General features: G+C 49.5%; 1 pseudogene; it reads left to right on the top strand.

Moving 5' to 3' along the window:
• The window catches only part of LOC147081785 (interferon-induced protein with tetratricopeptide repeats 5-like), a 51410-nt pseudogene that overhangs the window by 16800 nt on the left and 9567 nt on the right, over window positions 1-25043 (top strand).

The following is a 25043-nucleotide window of genomic DNA, read 5'->3' as shown; positions in this document are numbered from 1 at the left end:
TTCCAAAACTACCTAACCTTAAATTCAATGCGAGCGAATTGAGATTCCGCTCTCCACATTCACTAACATTTAAATCTGTAACATTTGGCAGACAGCTCTGACCGTGTTGTTTCCTAACATGCACAAAGCTCGCTCCTGAACAGGAGAGTTACAGCCAGGCTGTAGACAAGCAAAGTAAACTGGGTACTGCTGACTGTAACTTGCTTTAGTTTAAAGGCTCTCGAAGTGTCAACAGTCTCGCTGGAATGCTTTAACCTGCACTGACTACCCGTAGCCCTGGAACTCAGAGACACCAAATGCTGGCTTGCTGCCAAAACTGAATTTGCACATTTACTCAACAGACCGATATTTAATCAGCACACTGTTCAAACTGTACAACATGCAGATAGTTGGCAATTCAGATTAAGCCGATCAGGTAAAGCAAGAAGTAATGGCCCGAAATTTGCAGTATGGATGACGGCGAACTGGCAGCGCACGCCGTCATTTTGCCTTTGACACTGACCGCAACTTCAGGATTTAGCAGGTGCGCAGCCTAACAGCGCAATCCTGAAGTTGCGGTCTGTCATTCACTTTTTGTGCGAAGCTTACTTCGGGGCCAGCGGTGAACGCCTTTGCTTGGCCGCTGATCGCAAACTATGAGCCATTGACTTGCATTTATATAGCACCTTTCACGATCTCAGGACATTTTACAGCCAATGACATATTTTTGAAGTGCAGTTACTGTTGTAAGGAAGGAAACGCAGCAGCCATTTTGCCATTTAGCAAAGTCCCACAAACAACAATGTGATAATAACCAGATAATCTATTTTTAGTGATGTTGGTTGTGTAGTGTATGTACCTTTAAGGGGAGAACTACTTTTTACAGCTCCTGTATACTGTAGTACCGGCAGTGACCACACCTGTATATAAACCCTGAGTGGGGATCTGTACGTTTAGTTTTAGAGTAACCCTCATCCAGTAACTACCTGTTGATTGTTCCCTGCAGTCTCGTGTCTAGTTATTGAAGGACACACAACATCAAAATACACGGATCTAACATTGGCGACAAGGCAGGTTCGAACCTACCTGCAACTCTGCATTACCTCCCAGACATTCGCTCCTGGAGAACAGTGGAAGAAAGTTGAGGCCAGAAGCACGGGCGTCGACCACGAGCAACCGCCCAGTCATCCAGCAGAGATTTGACCTTCGCAGGGGAGGCTGTTGAGAGCTGGGCTTGGTTCTCCAGTCACGGTGGTCCAGCAAAACGGGCTGGCAACAGGTACGGCGCAGACCCTTCCCGGACAGCGGCGGCTAGAGCCGACCGATGGCACAGAAAAGGCCAAGCAGCATCGACGGGAGAAGAGAGAGGGTAGAGCATCACAGGGCGCAGCCGGTGTTCAGGACCGAGCGGCGTCGACGGGAGAAGAGAGAGGGTAAAGCGCACAGGGCACAGCCGGTGTTCAGGACCGAACGGCGTCGATGGGAGAAGGAGAGGGTAGAGCGCACAGGGCGCAGCCGGTGTTCAGGACCGAACGGCGTTGACGGGAGAAGACAGAGAGGCGCGAAGGAAAATGCACAGAGCGCAGCCATTGTTCAAGGGATGAGCAGCGTCAGTGGGGAAGAAAGGGAAACGCGCAGAGTGCAGCCTGTAATGGCTTCAGCGGCACTTCCCTCTGCTCGCCGCCTGAGGGCGGTTTTTGAGGCTTTGGTGCGCTGCTGCTGTGCCTTTGGGCCCCTCTCCTCACCTGTTTCTCGAGTAATTGTTCTCATCAGAGTAAATTAGGCTAGTTAATAAAGTTGGTTCGGTCCAGTTCCTGTTTCCTGTCCTCTGTGCTCAGTCCTGGGTTCGCCTGCCTGCAAGTAACAGCTCTTGCTGTGTCTCTGGCGTTCTCGAGTCTCTCTGTGTTTTCGAGTCTCAACTGAATCTCCTTTCGAGTGTTACCATGTCTCTGTGTTTTTGAGTCTCAAGTGAATCTCCTCTCGAGTGTTACCCTGTTTCTATGTTCTCGAGTCTCAAGGAAGCATCTTTCGAGTTCTACCCGGTCTCGAGTCCTTGGATAGGTTTCCTGCGCTTGGGTCCACTACCGTAACCCTAGCAAAACGGCCCCGTGAATGCACGGCCCCGTGACAGTAGGACTGAGGCATACATGGACCCAGCAGAAACCAACCAGCCAAGGTTTGAAACTCTCAAGTTAATTCGCGAGCTCTCTTGGGCAATTATTTGGTCTCCTAGGAAGAAGACTCCCCGCTGTGTCTTTGTGTTTAATTTTTGAGTCTCCTAGAAAGAAGACCCCCACTGTGTTAATTTTCGAGTGAACTTTCAAGTGTCCTATGTTAAATTCTCAAGTGAACTTTCAAGTTTCCTGGGCCTCCTGTTGTGTTAAACTTTCAAGTAAAACTTTCAAGTCTCCTGGGCCTTCATTGTGTTAAAATTTCGAGTAAACTTTCAAGTCTCCTGGGCCGTCGTTGTTAAATTCTCAAGTGAACTTTCAAGTCTCCTAGGCCTTCGTTGTGTTGAATTTTTGAGTCAACTCTCAAGTCTCCTGGGCCTTCATTGTGTTAAACTTTCGAGCCTCCTTCATTGTGTTAAATTCTCAAGTGAACTCTCTAGGTTCCTGGGCCTCTACAGTGTTTAATTCTCAAGTGAACTCTCAAGCCTCCTGGACCTTCGTTGTGTTAAATTTTCGAGTGAACTTTCAAGTCTACTGGACCCTCATTGTGTTAAACTTCCAAGTCTCCTGGGCCTTCATGGTGTTAAACTTTCAAGTGAACTTTCAAGTCTCCTGGGCCTTCATGGTGTTAAACTTTCAAGTGAACTTTCAAGTTCTCCTGGGCAAATTAAGTTTTCAAGTTCTCCTGGGCAAGTTAAACTTTCAAGTTGTCCTATTTTGTACCGATAAACTCTCGAGCACTCTTGGGCAAATGTTTGGTCTCCTAGGAAGAGGACTCCCCCCTGTGTTTCTGTGTTTGGTTCTCGGGTCCCCTAGGAAGAAGACCCCCACTGTGTTTTGCTACTCTCCTGGGCAAGTTAAGTTCTCGAGTTCTCCTGGACAAAATAAACTCTTGAACTCTTCGGTTTTGGTATCAATAAACTTTCGAGCTCCCCTGGATAAGAAACTTGAGCTCCCCTGGATAATAAACTTTCGAGCTCTCCTGGATAAGATACTCTCAAGTTCCCCTGGACAAGTTAAGCTCTCAAGTTCTCCTGGTTTGTACCAATAAACTTTCGAGCTCTTCTGGATCATATAAACTCTCGAGTTCTCCTGGACAAGATAAGGAGTAAAAAGAAAAGAAGAGTTTTCAAGTTCTCCTGGGCAAATTAAGTTTTCAAGTTCTCCGGGGCAAATTAAGTTTTCAAGTTCTCCTGGGCAAATTAAGTTTTCAAGTTCTCCTGGGCAAATTAAGTTTTCAAGTTCTCCTGGGCAAATTAAACTTTCGAGCTCTCCTGGACAAGTTAAATTTTCGAGCTCTCCTGGATAAGCTAAACTCTCGAGTTCTTCTGGATCGTATAAACTCTCAAGTTCTCCTGAATAAGTTAAATTTTCGAGCTCTCCTGGACAAGATAAAGAGTAAAGAAAAGAAAGAAGAAAATAAGTTTTCAGGTTCTCCTGGGCAAATTAAGGTTTCAAGTTCTCCTGGGCAAATTAAGGTTTCAAGTTCTTCTAAAAAAGATAAACTCTCAAGTTCTCTGGGACAAGATAAAACTTTCGAGTTCTCCTGGACAAGTTAAACTTTCGAGCTCTCCTGCACAAGATAAACTCTCAAGTTATCTTGGGCAAATATTTGGGCTTTTGTTGTGTTTTGTGCTGTTGAACTCTCGAGCGATCCCGAGCTCCTGCTGTGTTTCTTGTGTTTAATTCTCAAGTCTTGCTAAAAAAAATAAAGTTTAAAAAAAATAAAAAATAAAAATAAAATAGTGATCATCTTAGGCTTATGGGACATCAGGTGCCGTCCCTAAAGGGGGGGGGGTTAATGTAACGGCTTCAGCGGCACTTCCCTCTGCTCGCCGCCTGAGGGCGGTTTTTGAGGCTTCGGTACGCTGCTGCCGTGCCTTTGGGCCCCTCTCCTCACCTGTTTCTCGAGTAATTGTTCTCATCAGAGTAAATTAGGCTAGTTAATAAAGCTGGTTCGCTCCAGTTCCTGTTTCCTGTCCTCTGTGCTCAGTCCTGGGTTCTCCTGCCTGCAAGTTACAGCTTTTGCTGTGTCTCTGGCGTTCTCAAGTCTCTCTGTGTTTTCGAGTCTCAACTGAATCTCCTTTCGAGTGTTACCATGTCTCTGTGTTTTTGAGTCTCAAGTGAATCTCCTCTCGAGTGTTACCCTGTTTCTATGTTCTCGAATCTCAAGGAAGCATCTTTCGAGTTCTACCCGGTCTCGAGTCCTTGGATAGGTTTCCTGCGTTTGGGTCCACTACCGTAACCCTAGCAAAACGGCCCCGTGAATGCACGGCCCCGTGACAGCAGCCGGTGTTCAAGGGCTGAGCAGCCGCAGCGGAGAAGAAGGGAGAGCGTGGGAAACGCCATTTTGAGCCGCAGCGGAGAAGAAGGGAGAGTGCGGGAAAACGCCATTTTGAGCCGCAGCGGAAAAGAAGGGAGAGTGCGGGAAAACGCCATTTTGAGCCGCAGCGGAAAAGAAGGGAGAGCGCGGGAAAACTCCATTTTCAGCCAGTCTAACCACACCCAGGGATGCCGAAGAGTGGCAGTATCACAGCGTTCGACAATTAAGTCGAAGATTGGACGACATATGTCGAACGCATAGAAGTGTACTGCAAGGCGAATGAAGTGCCAGATGAGAGGAAAGCGCTGGTATTGTTGAATTCCATGGGTGCAAAAACATATGGCTTACTGCGAAACCTAGTAACCCCAGAGAAGCCAGTGGAAAAGGATTTTGGAAACATAGTGTCAATCCTACAGAACCACTTAAACCCCACACCGCTGCTGATAGCAGAAAGATTTAAGTTTCACAAAAGGAACCAGCATAAAGATGAAAGTAATGCTGAGTATTTAACGGAACTGCGCAAGCTATCGAAACACTGCCAGTTTGGAACGGGACTAGCACATACTTTAAGGGACAAGTTTGTGTGTGGGCTTCAAAGTGAAGGAACCCAAAAACGACTTCTATCAGAAAAGGATCTTACACTGGACAAGGCTTTCAGCATGGCAGTATCACATGAAGCAGCCGCACGGGGCACTGCAGAGATACAATGGAGACCGCAAGAATATGGCACAAATGAAATGTCATACGGAACAGTGAAGTGCTATTGCTGCGGCAGAACAACACGCGACCATAATGATTGCTGGTTTAAGGACAAAGTGTGCAGGCAGTGTGGAAAAGTAGGACACATAGCAAGAGTCTGCAGGTCGGGAAAGAAAACCAGCAGCAAGAAATCTCCACAGGAGAAGTACAAGAAGGTACATAAGGTGACGGAGAGTAGTTCAGACAAACAGAAAAGTGATACAGACTCCGGAAGCAAGGAGCTGGGTTGTCTGAAACTACATAAGGTGATCAAAACGGAGGATCACCAAACTATCTGGGTCACGCTCAAGATAGCCGGGGTCCAAGTGAAAATGGAATTGGACACAGGATCAGCCCTAACAGTCATAAACCGAAGGGACTACAAGCGGCTATTCTCACATATACCCTTGAGATATACAGAGATTGTCTTGAAGACGTACAGGAGGCAAAAAGTCTACCCCAAAGGAAAAATAAGGGTGAATGTTGTATATAACGGTAAGGAAACACCAAAAATGGACCTATATGTATTGCCAGATGGAGGACCACCACTACTAGGACGTGAATGGATCCGGAAGATACAGCTAGATTGGCATTCCATACAAGCACTGACTGTAGATGCCAAAAAGGATGATGACGCCACACCTGGACGACTGTCAAAAATGCTAACTGACGCACAAGAAGTGTTCCAGGAGGGACTTGGAACACTAAAAGGCATAACAGCGACGATCAAAATAGAGGAAAATGCAAGCCCAAAGTCTTTAAGGCCAGACCGGTGCCTTATGCGATCCGCCCAGCCGTCGAAGCAGAGCTGGAAGGTTTGGAACGTTCAGGAGTACTCTCCAAAGTGGACTGGAGCGAGTGGGCCACACCCATCGTTCCTGCAATGAAGAGGTCGTTGAGTAATACACCTGGAGAACCAAAGAAAGTTTGCATCTGTGGGGACTTTAAGGTGACAGTAAACCCAGTCCTTCACACGGTACAATATCCACTTCCGCGGATTGAAGATATTTTCGCCTCGCTATCTGGAGGGAAATGCTTCACTACGATTGATCTGGCCCAGGCGTACCTGCAAATGGAGGTAGAAGAAGCCTCGAAACAGTACCTCACGATCAACACTCATAAAGGTCTCTACCAATACAACCGGCTGGTGTTCGGGGTAGCATCAGCTCCGGCTATTTGGCAAAGGGCAATGGACCAAGTCCTGCAGGGGACCTTGATGTGTGGATCCCGAGTGGTAATTCCACCCAAGTTAAGGGAGAGAGTGCTCAATGAGCTTCAAGAAGGCCATCTGGGAGGGGTGAAAATGAAAAGCCTTGCTAGGGCTTATGTGTGGTGGCCGGGGATCGATCAGCAAATCGAGGACCTGACAAAGAGCTGCTCAGGATGCCAGAAGGTCCAAAATGCACCACCACATGCCCCTCTACTCCCATGGGAGTGGCCCTCATCTCCATGGCAACGGGTGCATATTGATTTTTCTGGTCCATTCATGGACTCAATGTTTCTAATATAGAAACATAGAAACATAGAAGATAGGAGCAGGAGTAGGCCATTTGGCCCTTCGAGCCTGCTCCGCCATTCAATGTGATCATGGCTGATCATCCAAATTCAGTACCCTGTCCCTGCCTTTTCCCATATCCCTTGATCCCTTTAGCCTCAAGAAATATATCCAACTCTTTCTTGAATATATTTAATGAACTAGCCTCCACCGCCCTCTGTGGCAGAGAATTCCATAGGTTCACCACTCTCTGGGTGAAGAAATTCCTCCTCATTTCAGTCCTAAATGGCTTACCCCTTATCCTTAGACTATGACCCCTGGTTCTGGACTCCCGGCCATCAGAAACATCCTTCCTGCATCTAGTCTGTCCAGACCTGACAGAATTTTATAGGTTTCGATGAGATCCCCTCTCAATCTTCTAAACTCCAGTGAGTATAAGCCCAATCGACACAATCTCTCCTCATATGTCATCCATAGCCGTGGGTGCGCACTCGAAATGGCCTGAGGTGATCAAAATGTCGTCCAGCACCACGGAGAAAACTATTGCAGTCCTACGGACCATATTTGCCAGGAACGGCTTGCTAGAGCAGATTTGCTCTGATAACGGACCACAGTTTGTGTCCGAAGAGTTTCGAAGATTCATTAAAATGAATGGGGTAAGGCATTACACATCCGCCCTGTATCATCCAGCCACAAATGGATTGGCTGAGAGGTTCGTACAAACCTTTAAGAAAGCAGTAAGGGCCATGTGCGATGACGACATTCCACTGCAGCATAAGGTGGACAATTTCCTGTTAGCCTACAGAAATGCGACACATGCAGTCACCAACCAGACCCCGACCATGATGTTCTTTAACCGAAGGTTGAGATCTCGTCTGGACTTGCTCAGACCAAATGTACGAAGAGATGTTGAGAATAAGCAATTCCAGCACATCAATGAGAAGCCAACAAGGAGCTTCAATGTAGGGCAACCAGTCTTGGCCCGCGACTACTGAACAGAGAAATGGCAACCAGGAACGATATGCACACGGCAGGGGCCATTAATGTACACAGTGGATGTTGGGGAGACCATTGTGAGATGCCATGTCGACCAGATCCTAGAGTCACGGGAACGAGTCAACCCCATGTCTCGCGCACCTGGTGATGAACCCGACATACAGGTAGCATCTATCCCAGAAACATTAGCATCGGAAGCTGATGAACCAACTGATGACAGGGGGCCTCCGCACCAAGAACAAAACACTCAGGAAAGGTGCTATCCAGAAAGGATCAGGAAGCTGCCCCAAAGACTGAATTTATAAATGGACTATTTTCAGTTAATGTGTATGTTAAAAGTGTTAATTGTTAAATGAATGTTATGGTCCTGTCAATCTAAAAGGGGAGGAATTGTAGTGTATGTACCTTTAAGGGGAGAACTAATTTTTGCAGCTCCTGTATACTGTAGTACCGGCAGTGACCACACCTGTATATAAACCCTGAGTAGGGATCTGTACGTTTAGTGTTAGAGTAACCCTCATCCAGTAAATACCTGTTGATTGTTCCCTGCAGTCTCGTGTCTAGTTATTGAAGGACACACAACATCAAAATACACGGATCTAACAGGTTGAGGAATAGATATTGGTCCGGACACTGGGGAGATCTCCCCCGCTGTTCTTCGAAATAATGTCGTGGATGGACCAGGCCACGGTTTAAAGTCTATTCCAAAAGTGTAGTGTAGAACTCCCTTAGTACCGCACTGGCACGTCAGCCTAGATTTTCCGCTCCAGTCATTGGAGTTGAACTTGAACCCATAACTTTCTGACAAAGAAGGCAATGGACTGAGCCACAGCTGACAGAGGTACTAGGAATGGTAGCACAGTGGTTCAGGAGTTCAAATCCCACCACGGCAGCTGGGGAATTTAAATTCAGTTAATTAAAGAAATCTGGAATATAAAAGCTAGTATTAGTAATGCTGACAATTATTGTAAAAACCCATCTGGTTCACTAATGTCCTTTAAGGAAGGAAATCTGCCGTCCTTACCCGGTCTGGCCTATATGTGACTCCAGACCCGCAGCAACGTGGTTGACTCTTAACTGCCCTCTGAAATTGTAAAGTCTGTAGGTATTATGGCAAATTAATACACAGACTACAAGAGTAACTTTAACAGGACTTTACTATTCGAAGGTCAGGGCGAATCTGCCCAATAAATCCTGACACAGCACTTATATACCGGTGTGGTCACCGTCGGTATTACAGTATACAGCAGCCAAGATCAAATAGTGCCACACCTAAAATAGTTCTCTTAAAGGGGGACGGTTACATACAATAGTTCTCTTAAAGGTAGAACAGTTACATACACTACAATCCTCCCTTTTTAGCTTACAACATACTTATTCCCCATTAAACATAACATATATTCACTTCATGTAAAAACAGTTCACAGATATAGTCTCTGCGGAAAACAGTTCACAGATTTAGTCTCTGCGGAAAACAGTTCGCAGATTCAGTCTCTGCGGGAAACAGTTCCTTGTGGTGTAATCGGTTCACGTTGCTGGAGTGACTCATCCAATAGTCCTTCCCTAACTTAACAGCTTGAACTTCCATCACTTCTGAACCAGCATTGTTGACTTTTACAAACAGCTAGATTGCCTTGGGAAATTTCTCTACTTCCCAACTGATTTGGCTCCGTTCGGAGGGACCACGTGCATGATCTGGTAGAGGTGATAATGGTTCAGATGGTCATCGTCTTCTGCTTCGTCTTTTCCTTTTCTGCTTCCTGGAGACTCTCTGGGCTCCACTGTCATCCTCCTTTTCCCGTAGTAGCGCCACCATCTCCCGATGTTCCTTAGACTTTAGGTGATTCATCATGGTTTCGGCACTTTGGGAGCTTTCAGCACAAGCTGGGCAGACCAGGTCATCGTAATATTCAGTGTCGCTCAACAGGTCATGGTAATATTCGGTGTCGTCCTGAGCTAGACCAGCGAGAGGGTCTTCTATTTCCTCCTTACCCAGCTGGACGTTAGCCAACTTTTGTTCCAAATCCAGACATCTTTCCTGAAGAGACTTCTTCATGCGTTCAGCTTCATCCCGCTTTTCCTGGGCTTCCTGCAAGTCTTTTACTAATGACCTCATTTGTGATTTCAATACTTCAACTTCATTCGGAGATTGATTGATCGGACTATTCAATCCTTCTATTGAAGTAGCTGTTTCAGCATTCCGTTGTTCTACATTGACGCGAGTCAGCATACTTTTGGCATCCAAGGGCTGCTCTGCTGCAGTCTTCGCAGTCTGTGTTGCCACCTCAGCTATTTCAATAACTTTTGAGAGCTCCGAACCCCTTTTCTTTGAAGATTGAGACTCGTGTTCCAGTTTTTTCCATTTTAGAGTCTTGTCCCTCAGCATATGAAGGAGTTGGCTGACTGTTAATTCTTCTGCCATCATCCATTTCCCATTAGCTGCAGGGCTGTTTATAACCTTGCCCTGGGGCTCCTTTGCTGTTTCTACTTCGCCATCATCCGCAGCCTCCACCATTCGAATTTCCACAATTGAATCGTCCGGTGATGCTGCACCCAACTTCAGTAGGAGCTCGGAAGTCATGTTGACCAACTCAGCCTTTTCTGCCTGCAACCTGCTAACAAGCGCCTTCAGTTGCTGAACATCATGTTCCACCAGATTAGAGCACGCACCTTCAGAACCCGAATCAGCTTTGATTCGTTTGGCCTCCTCGCGCAGACGGTTTGTGTGCTCCTGCTCCCTTTTCTCCCTCAGCTGCTTCTGTTGTCTTTCCAGATTCTCCCATTCGGTGTCCAAGAACTTTTGCATTGCTTTCATCTCTTGCTCACGACGGCAACTCAATTGTTCTAATTGCTGTCGTAATTTGCAATGGAGTTGAGTTCGAGCTCGGTGTTCCTCAGTAATGTATATGTCTGTAACCTGGACAGACTCAGAATTCGCTGTCAAACTATGTTGTTGTTGTTCAGTGGAATTCTGTTCTGCAACTTTGTTCTCCTCTGGAGCATAAACATTTATGCACGCCTTCTGTAAAGTCTGTGGGTTGTGCAGTTAATTACGACACAGACTTCAGGAGTAACATACAACAGGACTTTACTATTCGAAGGTCAGGGCGAATCTGCCCTATAAATCATGCCACAGCACTTATATACCGGTGTGGTCACCGTCGGTATTACCGTATACAGAAGCCAAACAAGTAGTGCCACACCTAAAATAGTTCTCTTAAAGGTGAACGGTTACATACAATAGTCTCTTAAAGGTAGACAGTTACATACACTACAATCCTCCCTTTTTAGCTTACAACATACGTATTCCCCATTAAACATAACATAGATTCAACTTCATGTAAAACAATTTACAGATATAGTCTCTGCGGAAAACAGTTCACAGGTTCAGTCTCTGTGGGAACAGTTCACAGATTCAGTCTCTGGTCTTGACTCAGTCCGAACAACATCTCTGTGGTGTAGCCGGTTCACATTGCTAGCGTGACTCATCCAATAGTCTTTCCCTTGACGTAACAGCTTGAACTTCCGTCCTGCTGAACCAGCAGTGCTGACTTTTACAAACAGCTGGACTGCCTTAGTAATTTTTCCCTACTTTCCCATTAGAAGTGATAATGATTTAGATGGTTATCATCTTCGGCTTCGTCTTTTCCTTTTTTGCTTCTTGGAGACTCTCGGGGCTCCCTTCTCAGCTGCCAGCTGTAGCGCCACCATCTCCCTATGTTCCTTAGACTTTAAGTGCTTCATCCTGATTTCTGCACTTTGGGAGTTTTCATCACAAGCTGGGCAGACCAAGTCCTCGTAATATTCCGTGTCACTCAACAGGTCATGGTAATATTCGGTGTCATCCTGAGCTAGTCTAGCGAGAGGGCCTGCTACTCCTTCCTTACCCAACTGGACGTTAGCCGACTGTTGTTCCCTCCCTAGACATCTTTCCTGAAGGGACTTCTTCATGCGTTCATAGTCATCCCGCTCTTCCTGGGTTTCCTGCAAATCCTTCACTAAGGACCTCATTTGTGATTTCAATACTTCCCCTTCCATTGGGGATTGATTGATCGGGCTATTCAATCCTTCTACTGGAGCAGCTGTTTCAACATTCTGTTGTTCACATAGACGTGATTCAGCGTACTTTTGGCATCCCAGTAAAATCTGTGTTGCAACCGCAGCTATTTCCATAACTTTTGAGAGCTCCGAACTCCTTCCCTTTGAAGATTGAAGCTCGTGTTCAGATTGTTCCCATTGCAGAGTCTTGTCCCTCAGCATATGAAGGAGTTGGCTGACCGTTAACTCTTCCACGGAAACACTGTGGATCAGAGTCTTCTCCATTTCATCCACCTTTTCCTCCAATGCTTTCACCTTCTTTTCCTCTTGTACTTTGGCTTTCAGCGCTCGGAGAAGTTGCGCCTTGATGCTCTCTAGCTCATGTTCAGGGGCCATTCTTACAGTCTCTGTGTTTCTTACAGTTTCCTTTTCTTCCACTGAAAGGATTCCCAGTTGAATCTGTTCTTCAAGTTGTTGAACCTCGGTCATTGCCGCCTCATATTTGTCTTGGGTTTCCTTCAATATTTTTATGAGTTCTTGGACATCTTGTCTTTCATGTTCTTGCCATGTCTTTCACCTCTAATTTCTCATCTATGGATGGAACTTCTACCGATGAGTCTGTCTTGGCCTTGAGCTCATCAAGAATTTCCTGCAGCCTTTGGACTTCTTGCTCATGTTCAACCTTTAGTTGCTCATATGCTTCTACTGAAACTAGCTTTTCGGAGGTTGCCGAGTTAACCCCCTCCAGAATTATAGCCTGGGCCTGTTCATACTGTTCTTTCCACTTCTCACACTCTGCTTGTAAGGAGTCATAGAGAAGAACTGGAATAAAATCCTGGCTTCCTGAAGATTCCTCTTCATTTGCTTCTTTCGCAATTTTCTGTTGGAGTTCAGCCAAGGCTGCTATGCTATCTGCCTCTCGAAGTCTCACTGCCATCAAATCTTCTTTATTCTTGCAGTCTATCTCAACCATTTTCCCTTTACTTTCATTTAACTGAGTGAGTAGTCCCTTATTCTGGGCTGAGAGATATTGCACCTTCTCCTGTAGACCATTGCACTCCTTCTCTGCTCGACATAGCTGGTTACTGCTGATTTGGTTCTGTGTTTCAAGTTCCAACATCCTTTGCTTAGCTTCTTTCAGTTTCACCCCTATAAGCTCCTCTTGCAACATGGCCACATTATTCTCATCAGGTAAAGAAGCGTTTCTCTTTTCTATGTCCAAGATTTTTTTCTGCGTCTCTTTAAGTGCACATTGCGATTCAGCTTCTCTTAACCTTGCCTGCACTAGCTCCGTCTCCAATTGCAGGACAAAATCCTCAGTGTAGCGTGGTTTGCCTTTATGCTGTATCTCTAGATCATGCAAATATTCTAACTCCTGAACATAAGAAGGGAGATGTGATCGGTAATTGGTCACGATGGCTCTATGGTCGCTCTCTGCTTGAGCCAGCAGGTTCTGTTGTCTTTCCAGACTCTCCCATTCGGTGTCATAGAACTTTTTCATTGTTTTCATCTCTTGTACGAGACAGTAACTCAATTGTTCTAATTGTTGTCGTACTTTGAGATAACGTTGAGTTCGAGCCCGGTGTTCCTCCGTAATGCATATGTCTGTAACTTGAACAGACTCAGAATTCTCTGTCTTTATACACGCCATCGTTTTTCCAACCTTAGTCAGTGAGTTCATGTTAACCTTGTTTTTCATACTTGGGCTGGACTTATCGTCTTCCGGCTCAGAGTCTGAGCTGCTTGTCTGCACCGAGTCCTCACTCGTCATTGCTTGTAGGTAGTGCCATTCCATGTCTATTTTCTTGATCCACTCCCGTCCTAGAAGTGGTGGTCCTCCCTCAGGTAGTACGTATAAGTTCATTCTTGGGTGTTCTTTACCCCTATCTCTCACCTTGACCCTTATCTTTCCCATGGGGTATACTTTATGCCCCGTGTATGTCTGCAATACGAACTTGGTATCTCTTAAGGGTATATGTGAGAATAGCCTGTGGTAATCCCTTCGATTTATGACTGATACAGTTGATCCAGTGTCCAACTCCATTTTCACTTGGACTCCAGCTATTTTTAGCATGACCCAGATAGTTTGCAGGTCAGCTTCCTTACTCACATTATGAATTCTCAGACTACCCAGCTCCTGGCCGTTTGGGTCTGAGTCTGAATTCTGTTTGTCTGAACTCTTCTCAGCCACCTTGTGTACCTTGTTGTACTTTTCCTGTGATGGCTTCCTTTGGTTGTTGGTCTTCTTCCCTGACCGGCATACCTTAGCGATGTGACCCAGTTTGCCACATTTCCTACATTCCTGGTTCTTAAACCAGCATTGGTTCTGATCGTGTGTTGTCTTCCCACAGCGATAGCATTTTGTTATACTCGAGGTAATTTGGTCCAAACCGAGTGCCGCTGCCTTTAGCTGCATTTCCGCAGTTCCTTTCGCTGCGGCTTCGTGCGATGCTGCTATAAGGACAGCCCTGTCAAGTGTAAGGTCGTTCTCTTCGAGTCATCGCTTTTGCATCCCTTCCTTGGACAGTCCGCATACGAACTTGTCTCGCAATGCCTCTGTCAGATTCCCTTCAAACTGGCAGTATTTCGCTAGTCTACGCAGTTCGACCAAGTGTTCCGCGTTGCTTTCGTCTTTCCGTTGCGTTCTCGCATAGAATTTGAATCGTTCAGCCAACATCAACGGCGTGGGGTTCAAGTGATCCTTCAGAACAGCCACTATCTCATCGAAAGTCTGATCCGCCGGTTTAGCTGGTGATAGTAGATGCTTCAAGAGCCCGTATGTCTTTGCGCCCATCGAGTTTAGCAAGGTTATAGCTTTGTCGTCTTCTTCTATTTTGTTGGCCTCACAATAGATCTCAATGCGTTCCACGTACGTGGCCCAGTCTTCTATCTCCGAATTAAAATCGTTGATGTTACCACGCTTAGGCATCTTCCTCTCTTTGGGAACAACACAAGTATTTCTTTAAATTATTATTTTGTGGCGACACGCCACCACTGGACATAATCCGCTCACGGCGGCACAGACAGTCTAAGCAGAAGCCCCCAGCCGGGGGCCCTTTCCTCCAGCAACTTGTTTCCCGCAGGGACAGGCTGCCGGGAGCACTTCCTGTCTGGGAAGTATTTAAGTGGATGTGCGGGCTTTTCTAGTTCCTGTTTACCATGTGGTCAGAATAAAGCAGTTGTGTTTTCAATAGCTCTGTCTCGACTCCCACGTTTGCCGCGGTATCTCAACACTGGTGACCCCGACGCTCAGGACGAATCCTAAGCTAGCATGGCGGATACAAACGTAGTCACGGTTAAATTACCTGACTTTTGGGAGAACCTCGCCGAAGCCTGGTTCGTTCAAGCTGAGCCCAGATTCCGGCTGAAAGGCATTACAGTCGACGCCACGAAGTACGACTACCTCGTCGCCTCGCTCACCTACGCTACAGTCCCCAAGGTTTGGGCAGCGCTGCAGAATCCACCAACGGAGGGCAAGTACGAGCATCTGAAGGCTGCGCTACTTAAAAAATTTCAAACGTCCTCTTACCAGCGCCACTGCCAACTCCTGGACCTCCCCGGCCTTGGTGACGCTTCACCATCAGACCTGCTTTCCCACATGCTGTCCCTCTCCGACGACAAAAATCCCAGCGCCCTTTTTCGCACGCTTTTCATTCGGCAGCTCCCCGCCAGCATCCGCCCGCTCCTTGTGGAGTCTGACTCCACGGACCTGAATGAGATAGCCAAAAAGGCCGACCGGCTGCTCTCTGCACAGGCCGCTCGCGACGTCGCGCCCGACCTCACGGCAACGACCACGCGGTCTTCCCGGGCCGCTAGGCCCGACCGCCCTACCACTCCGGGTCACTGCCACTACCACACCCGTTTTGGCGCTAGGGCTCAACGCTGCACGCCACCATGTTCCTTCAAACCCCCCCCCCCCGCACCGGCCCCCGCGATGGCCGCGGGGCAGAAGGAGCCCCTACTGTACGTCACTGACGACAGAACCAACCGCCGATTTCTGTGCGACACAGGGGCCCAGCACAGCATCACCCCCGCCTCTGCCCTCGAGATCCAACGCGGCACACGGGGTATCACACTGGCTGCAGCCAACGGCTCTGAAATCCGCACATATGGCAACCGCATGGTCACGCTCGACCTCGCGGGCCGCCGCTACCACTGGGAGTTCCTGACAGCCAAGGTCCTCTGCCCACTCATTGGCGCCGACTTTCTACGCGCCCACGGCCTCCTTGTCGACATTCCGAGGCACCGCCTCGTCGACATCAACACTATGGCCCCCATCCCCGGCGCCTTTACCCCGGCCCGTTCGGCCGGCCCGACGACCTACTGCCTCGCCAGAGCCACGGACGACTACTCGGCACTCCTAGCTGAGTTTCCCGCCCTCACTAACCCGACCTTTTCGGCCAAAGCCGCCAAGCACGGTGTGGAACACTATATCCCCACCACCGGCCCCCCAGTTTCTGCCCACGCCCGCAGACTCAACCCGGCCAAGCTGGAAATCGCGCGGGCCGAGTTTACCAACATGGAACAACTCGGCATCATCCGCCGCTCCAGCAGCCCTTGGGCCTCGCCCCTCCACATCGCCCCCAAGCCCGGCGGAGGCTGGCGCCCTTGCGGGGACTACTGCCGCCTCAACGACGCCACCACCCCCGATCGGTACCCGGTGCCACAAATCCAGGACTTCTCGGCCCGACTGGCCGGACGAACCGTCTTTTCCAAAGTCGACCTGGTGCGCGGTTACCACCAAGTCCCCGTACACCCCGCGGACATCCCCAAAACGGCCGTCATCACCCCATTCGGCCTGTTCGAGTTCCTGAGGATGCCCTTCGGCCTCAAGAATTCAGCACAGGCTTTCCAGCGCCTTATGGACTCAGTCCTCCGGGACCTGAACTTCCTATTCGTCTATCTAGACGACATTCTCGTGGCCAGCTCCTCCAAACAGGAACACCTCGAACACCTTCGCATCCTGTTCGGGCGCCTAGCCCAACACGGGCTCATCCTCAGCCCGGCGAAGTGCCAATTCGGCCTAACCGAGATCGATTTTCTCGGTCACCACATCACCCCTGCTGGGGCCGTCCCCCTGCCCAACAAGGTGCAGGCCATCCAGCAATTGCCCCGCCCCACAACCATCAAGGGCCTCCAGGAGTTCCTCGGGATGGTGAACTTCTACAACAGGTTCATCCCCAGAGCCGCAGCCCTTATGAAGCCCCTATACGACTCCCTCCGAGGAAAATCCGGCAAGATGGACGTAGCCTGGACCACTGACACAGCAGCCGCCTTCGACGCCACCAAAAACGCGCTCGCCGACGCCACTCTGCTCGCGCACCCGAGGGCCGATGCCCGGGTCGCGCTCACCACCGACGCCTCCGACCACGCGGTCGGGGCCGTGTTCGAGCAGTGGGTCAATGGCGCGTGGCAGCCACTTGCCTTCTACAGCCGCCAACTGCGCCCCCCGGAGGTCAATTTCTCCACTTTCGACCACGAGCTTCTCGCACTCCACCTGTCGGTCCGCCATTTCAGGTTCCTCCTGGAAGGCCGCCCCTTCACCGCGTATGTGGACCACAAGCCACTCACATACGCGATGGCCAAGCACACCGAACCCTGGTCCGCTAGGCAGCAACGCCAGCTCGCGGCCGTCTCCGAGTTTACGACGGACATTCAGCACGTCTCCGGTAGAGACAACGTGGTCGCCGACTGCCTTTCCCGTCCCGCCGTCTGTGCGAATCACCTCGCGGTCGACTACGCACAACTAGCAGCGGCCCAGCTCACGGACCCAGACCTCCTCTCGGCGGCTACCAGCCTGCCAGGGCTACGCCTAGCCAAGGTCGCGCACGGGCCCGAAGCCACGGCAGTCACGTGCGACGTCTCACTCGGCCAACCCAGGCCGGTCGTCCCTGAGACCTGGCGCCGCCGCGTCTTCGACGCGCTCCACGGGCTCTCTCACCCGGGTTCCCGCGCATCCGTCAAACTCCTCTCCAAGCGCTTCGTCTGGCGCGGCCTTAGCAGAGATGTTCGGACTTGGGCCACCTCCTGCCTCGCCTGCCAACGGGCTAAGGTACAGCTGCACACCAAAGCACCCCTGGGAGACTTCGAGGTACCCAGCCGCCGCTTCGACCACGTACACGTCGACATCGTCGGTCCCCTGCCGCCATCGCAAGGCCAAACTTATCTCCTCACGATGGTCGACCGCTACACATGCTGGCCTGAGGCAGTGCCACTGACCTCCACCACCACAGCCGACATCGCCAGGGCGTTCGTTAACACCTGGGTTGCGAGGTTCGGCGTACCGGCCGACATAACCTCCGACAGAGGCGCCCAGTTCACCTCCGAACTCTGGACGGCCACAGCACGCAACCTCGGGGTGACGCTCCACCGCACCACGGCGTACCACCCGCAGGCCAACGGACTTTGTGAACGCTTCCACAGGTCACTCAAGGCCTCACTCCGCGCCGGCCTGCAGGACAGTACCTGGACTGACCGCCTACCGTGGGTGCTACTCGGCCTACGCACCGCGGTCAAGGAAGACCTCCAGTCCTCGGCAGCGGAGTTAGTCTACGGACAACCGCTGCGCGTCCCAGGCGAATTCCTTCCGGAGCCTACCAAGTCTTGGTCGGCCGAACAGCAGCGGCTCGACTCTTTCTCTTCCGCTCAGCAGTTCGCCCCACTTCCGGTCAACTGACACGGCGAACTCGCACCTCACGTCCCGCCAAATTTACAGCAGGCGCGCTTCGTCTTCGTGCGACACGACGCGCTCCGCGGGCCCCTGCGACCCCCGTACGATGGTCCGTACGAGGTACTACAAACCGGGGACAAGGTATTCAAGCTGCGACTCGGCGACAGGGTCGAGACAGTCTCCATCGACCGGCTCAAACCAGCACGCACAGAACCAGGGGAACAGGTCCCCGTGGCCCAGCCTCCAGCCAGAGGCCGTCCCCCCGGCAAGCCAGCACAGCCGGCGGCGAACCGCCCGACCCAACCAACCAGACCGGCGACCACTCAGAGCCGCTGCGGCAGAACCATTAGACCACCGTCACGACTCGTCCACTCCTCCTAAGCGGATTCTGGGGGGAGCTCTGTGGCGACACGCCACCACTGGACATAATCCGCTCACGGCGGCACAGACAGTCTAAGCACCGGGGGCCCTTTCCTCCAGCAACTTGTTTCCCGCAGGGACAGGCTGCCAGGAGCACTTCCTGTCTGGGAAGTATTTAAGTGGATGTGCGGGCTTTTCTAGTTCCTGTTTACCATGCGGTCAGAATAAAGCAGTTGTGTTTTCAATAGCTCTGTCTCGACTCCCACGTTTGCCGCGGTATCTCAACAATTTCTTTTTTTTCTAAGATGGCGGTTTTCCCGCGAAAATGGCGGTTTCCCACTCTTATCTTTTCTCCCCGCCCACTTCAATGGCGGTTTCCCGCTTCTGTCTTCTTCCCCGCCTAATGGCGGCTTCCCGCGTTTCTTCCCTGGCGGGAGGGGTACACTTTCCCCCACGGGCGACGGCCGCTCGCTTTCAGGTTCACAGCCTGCGCGTCGGCTTCAAGGCTTTCCCTTTTTTTTTTAAATTTTATGGCAGGGCGACCGGCTCTGGGTACCCCGTTGACGGCGAACAGGTTCAGCCGCTGGGCTGGCTCTCGCACAGTTCCCCTTGCTCGGCTCTGTCTCTCTCCCGCTCGCTCGGCTCTACCGGCGCTGGGTACACCCCGTTGACGGAGGACAGTTCAGCCACTGGACTGGCTCTCGCACAGTTCCCCTTGCTCAGCTCTGCCTCTCTCCCACTCGCTCGGCTCTACCGGCGCTGGTTACACCCCGTTGACGGAGGACAGTTCAGCCGCTGGACTGGCTCTCGCGCAGTCTCTCTTGGTCGGCTCTGCCTCTCCCGCTCGCTCGGACCCCAATCGCGCCTCCCAGCCCTCTCGCAGTCCGGTGCTTCTCTCCCCGGCTGCAGCTGAGTTTCTCTCTTCCTGCGCCTACGCTCCCGGTCGCAGCGCTTCGTGGCTTCGGTCACCGCCCGGCTTTTCCCGCCGGTCGCGGTCTCTCACGACGCCGTTGGACCCGACTTTTTTGTCCGGCTCCTTTTCCCCCTCGACCGTGGTCGAGTGCCCAGCCCTTATCCTCCGGCTATTCTTTTCACTTTCCCTTGCTCACAGTCACCGTGGCAGAAGGGACAGTCAGTGCCTGTTGCTGATGGAAGTTTTTGTCGCTAAAGTCTTCCTCCTTTCTATTGCTGCAGCCTTGAGTTTTCTCCCAGCCGAATGACGAGGGTGGTTGCCTCTTTTCGACGCTCTTTCGTTGCTTGAAAATATTGTTGCCGCAGGGTACGATCGGACTCGTCGCCACTGTAAAGTCTGTGGGTTGTGCAGTTAATTACGACACAGACTTCAGGAGTAACATACAACAGGACTTTACTATTCGAAGGTCAGGGCGAATCTGCCCTATAAATCATGCCACAGCACTTATATACCGGTGTGGTCACCGTCGGTATTACCGTATACAGAAGCCAAACAAGTAGTGCCACACCTAAAATAGTTCTCTTAAAGGTGAACGGTTACATACAATAGTCTCTTAAAGGTAGACGGTTACATACACTACACCTTCGTTTTTCCAACCTTAGTCAGCAAGTCCATTTTAGACTTGTCTTTCGTACTTGGGCTGGTCTTATCGTCATCCGTTTCAGAGTCTGAGCTGATTGGCTGCACCGAGTCCTCACTCGTTATTGCTTTTAGGTAGTGCCATTCCATGTTTATTTTCTTGATCCACTCCCGTCCTAGAAGTGGTGGTCCTCCTTCAGGTAGTACATATAAATCCATTCCTGGGTGTTCTTTGCCCCTGTCTCTCACCTTGACTCTTATCTTTCCCATGGGGTATACTTTATGCCCCGTATATGTCTGCAATACAAACTTAGTATCTCTCAAGGGTATATGTGAGAATAGCCGGTTGTAATCCTTTCGATTTATGACTGATAGGGCTGATCCTGTGTCCAATTCCATTTTCACTCGGACTCCGGCTATTTTTAGCATGACCCATATAGTTTGTAGGTCAGTTTCTTTACTCACATTGTGAATTCTCAGACTACCCAGTTCCTGGCCGTTTGGGTCTGAATCCGAATTCTGTTCATCTGAACTCTTCTCAGCCACCTTGTGTACCTTGTTGTACTTTTCCTGCGGTGACTTTTTTTTGTTGTTGTTGGTCTTCTTCCCTGACCGGCATACCTTAGCTATGTGACCAAGCTTGCCACATTTTCTACATTCCTGGTTTTTAAACCAGCATTGGTTCTGGTCGTGTGTTGTCTTCCCACAACGATAACATTTCGATGTACCCGAAGTAATTTGATCCACACTGAGTACCGCTGCCTTCAGCTGCATTTCCGCTGTGCCTCTTGCTGCGGCTTCATGCGATGCTGTAATAAGGACAGCCCTATCAAGTGTAAGATCGTTTTCTTCGAGCAGACGCTTTTGTGTTCCTTCCTTCGACAACCCGCACACGAACTTGTCTCTCAATGCCTCTGTCAGATTTTCCCCAAACTGGCAGTATTTCGCTAGTCTACGCAGTTCGACCAAGTATTCCGCGTTGCTTTCCTCTTTCCGTTGTGTTCTCGCATAGAATTTGAATCGTTCCGCCAACATCAGTGGTGTGGGGTTCAAATGATCCTTCAGGGCAGTAACAATATTAGCGAAAGTCTGATCCGCCGGTTTAGCTGGTGATAGAAGATGCTTCAATAGCCCGTATGTCTTGGCCCCCATTGCGTTTAATAAGGTGAGAGCTTTATCATCATCTGCTATTTTATTGGCCTCACAATATATCTCAATACGTTCTACGTACGTGGCCCAATCTTCCACCTCGGAATCGAAGTTGTTGATGTTACCATGCTTAGGCATCTTCACTATCTCTCACTATCTTTCTGCGAAACAACAACGAATTTGTTCGTTAACTTTTTTTTCCAAAATGGCGGTTTCCCGCGCTTGTCTTCTTCCCCGCCTACTGGCAAAATGGCGGTTTCCCACGCTTGTCTTCTCCTGGTGGGAGGGTAAGCTTTTTCCCTCGGGCGACGACCGCTGGCTTTCGGGGTTCGCAGCCTGCGCGTCGGCTTTAGTGCGTTCTTTGTTCCCTATTCTCGGCAGGGCAACTGGCGCTGGGGACAACCCATTGACGGCGAACAGTTCCAGCCGCAGGCTGGATCTCGCTCGGTCTCCCTCGCTCGGCTCTGTCTCTCCCGCTCGCTCGGGCTCTGTCTCTCCCTCAGCGGCTTCCAATCGCGCCTCCCAGCCCTCTCGCAGTCCGGTGCTTTCCTCCCCGGCTGCGGCTGAGTTCACCGCGGTTTATTTATTTTTATATCTTCCCGCGCCTTATGATCCTAGTCGCAGCGCCTCGTGGCCTCGGTAGCTGCCCGGCCTTTTTCGCCGGTCGCGGTCTAGCTGTCTCACGACGCCGTTGCGTCTCCCAGCCCGCTTGTACCACGGCTTCCGTGCTCCACGCTGCCCCAGTCTCAGCGCCTGTGGGCCCGACTTCTGTCCGGCTCCTTTCCCCCGACCGTGGTCGAGTTCACCGCCCTTATCCTCCGTTTATTTTTTTTATTTTCCCTTTACTCACAGTCACCGTGGCCGACTTGCTTCTCGTGCTGATCGGCTCACTCACCACCGTGGCAGAAGGGACAATCAGTGCCTGTTGCTGATGGAAGGCTTCGTGTCTGAATTCTTCCTTCTTCCTTGCTCTGCAGACTCGAGTTTTCTCTCAGCAGAACGACGAGGGCGGGTGCCTCTTCTCGACGCTCGTTAACTGCTTCGGAAGTATTGTTGCCGCAGGGTAAGATCGAACTCGTCGCCACTGTAAAGTCTGTGGGTATTATGACGAATTAATACACAGACTACAAGAGTAACTTTAACAGGACTTTACTATTCGAAGGTCAGGGCGAATCTGCCCAATAAATCCTGACACAGCACTTATATACCGGTGTGGTCACCGTCGGTATTACAGTATACAGCAGCCAAGATCAAATAGTGCCACACCTAAAATAGTTCTCTTAAAGGGGGACGGTTACATACAATAGTTCTCTTAAAGGTAGAACAGTTACATACACTACAGAAATGGCATAGCAAGCCACTCAGTTGTACCAAAAACTGCGACGACAAAGTCGCTGTGGAAGTACCTTCACCACACGGACTGAAGTGGTTCAAAAAGACAGCTCACCTTCTCCAAATAGTGTGAGGGAGGTAGAGGAGTAAATCTGCAGGGAAATCGCAGAGATATGCAAGAGCTATGGAGTGGTGATATTAGGGGACTTTAATTACCCAAATATCGCTTGGGATAATGCTAGGGTAAAGGGAAAGGAGGGGGAGGAATTTCTGAAATGCGCTCAGGAGAATCTCCTTGGCCCATATGTTCTTGGCCCAACTAGGATGGAGATATTGCTGGATCTGGTGCTGGGGAATGAGGTGGGCCAGGTTGACCAAGTGTCTGTGGGAGAACACTTGGGTACGAGTGATCATCGTATCATAAGATTTAGATTAGCAATGGAGAGGAGCAAGGAGCAATCTAGAGTGGATCTTCTAAACTGGAATAGGGCTAACTTCAATGGGATGCAAAAGGATCTAGCCCGGCTAAAGTGGAACCAAAGACTGACAGGAAAAACTAGAATGGAACAATGGATGATCTTTAAGGAGGAGATGTTCCAAGTATAGGCTAGGTTTCAACAAGAGGGAAGGGTATGGGAACCAAAGCAAGGGCTCCTTGGATGACAAGGGAGATAGAGAAGATGATGAAACAAAAAAAGAGGGTATCTGATGCTTGCCAGGTGAATTCTTTAAGGAAGAACCAGACCAAATACAATAAGTTGAGAGGGGATGTGAAGATGAAAGTAAGATTGGCAATGAGAGCATATGAGAGTAGAATGGCGGTTAATATAAACGGGAACCCAAAAATGTTCTACCGGCATGTAAAAGGTAAGCGGGTAGTAAGAGGCGGGGTGGGGCCTATTAGAGACAAAGAAGGTGATATATGCTTAGAGGTGCAGGGCAAGGCTAGAATATTCAATGAGTACTTTCTATCGGTGTTTACTAAAGAGTTGGATCCTGACAAAATATCGGTAGAAGTGGAAAAGGTAGAAGCAATGGAAAGGGTGAAAATTGATAGTCAGGATGTACTAGAAAGGCTGGGTGTGCTTAGAGTGGACAAGTCACCTGGTCCAGATGGCTTGCATCCCAGGTTGCTAAGGGAATTGGGGGAGGAGATGGCGGAAGTGCTTGCAATAATTATCCAATCTTCCCTAGATGTGGGGGAGGTGCAAATGTGACACCACTGTTCAAGAAAGGGTGTAAGGACAATCCTAGTAACTACAGGCCATTCAGTTTAACATCAGTGGTGGGTAAAGTTTTAGAAACAATAATCAAGGAAAAAATGAATAGGCACTTGGAGAGGTTTAAGTTAATTAAGGAGAGCCAACACAGATCTGTAAAAAGCAGATCGTGTTTGACTAATCTAATTGAATTTTTTGATGAAGTAACAGAGAGGATTGATGAAGGAATGCAATGGATGTTGTCTACATGGATTTTAGGAAGGCGTTTGACAAAGTACCACATAGAAGGCTGGTTAACAAAATTGAGGCTCATGGAATAGGTGGGTCAGCGGCAGCTTGGATAAGGAATTGGCTTAAGGATAGAAAACAGCAAGTTGTGGTAAATGGCTGTTGTTCAGACTGGAGGATGGTAGACAGTGGTGTTCCCCAAGGGTCAGTGCTGGGGCCACTGCTTTTTTGATATATATAAATGACCTGGATACTGGAATACAGAGTAGAATTTCTAAATTTGTCAATGACACCAAACTTGGGGGTGTGGCAAACAGTGATGATGATACCAATTGACTGCAACAGGACATAGAAAGGCTAGCAGAATGGGCAGACAAGTGGCAGATGGAAATTAATACAGAGAAGTGTGAGGTGATGCATTTTGGCAGAAGGAACAGGGAGAGGCAATATACACTTAATGGCGCAGTTTTAAAGCGTGTGCAGGGACAAAGGGACCTGGGAGTTAATGTGGATAGGTCCCTGAAGGTGGCAGGATATATTGAGAGAGTGGTTAACAAAGCATATGGGATCTTGGGCTTAATAAATAGAGGTATTGAGTACAAAAGTAGAGAAGTTATGCTGAACATTTATAAAGCGCTGGTTAGGCCACAACTGGAGTATTGCATCCAGCTCTGGTCACCACACTTTAGTAAGGATGTGAAGGCCCTTGAGAGGGTGCAGAGGAGATTTACCAGAATGGTTCCGGGGATGGGGCATCTTAGCTATAAGGACAGGTTGGAGAAGCTGGATTTG

This window comes from Somniosus microcephalus, unplaced genomic scaffold, assembly GCF_052327205.1.
Source record: "Somniosus microcephalus isolate GS21.2 unplaced genomic scaffold, FLI_Smic_1.0 scaffold373, whole genome shotgun sequence".
Taxonomy (NCBI): domain Eukaryota; kingdom Metazoa; phylum Chordata; class Chondrichthyes; order Squaliformes; family Somniosidae; genus Somniosus; species Somniosus microcephalus.
This window is presented reverse-complemented; position numbering and strand designations above follow the sequence as displayed.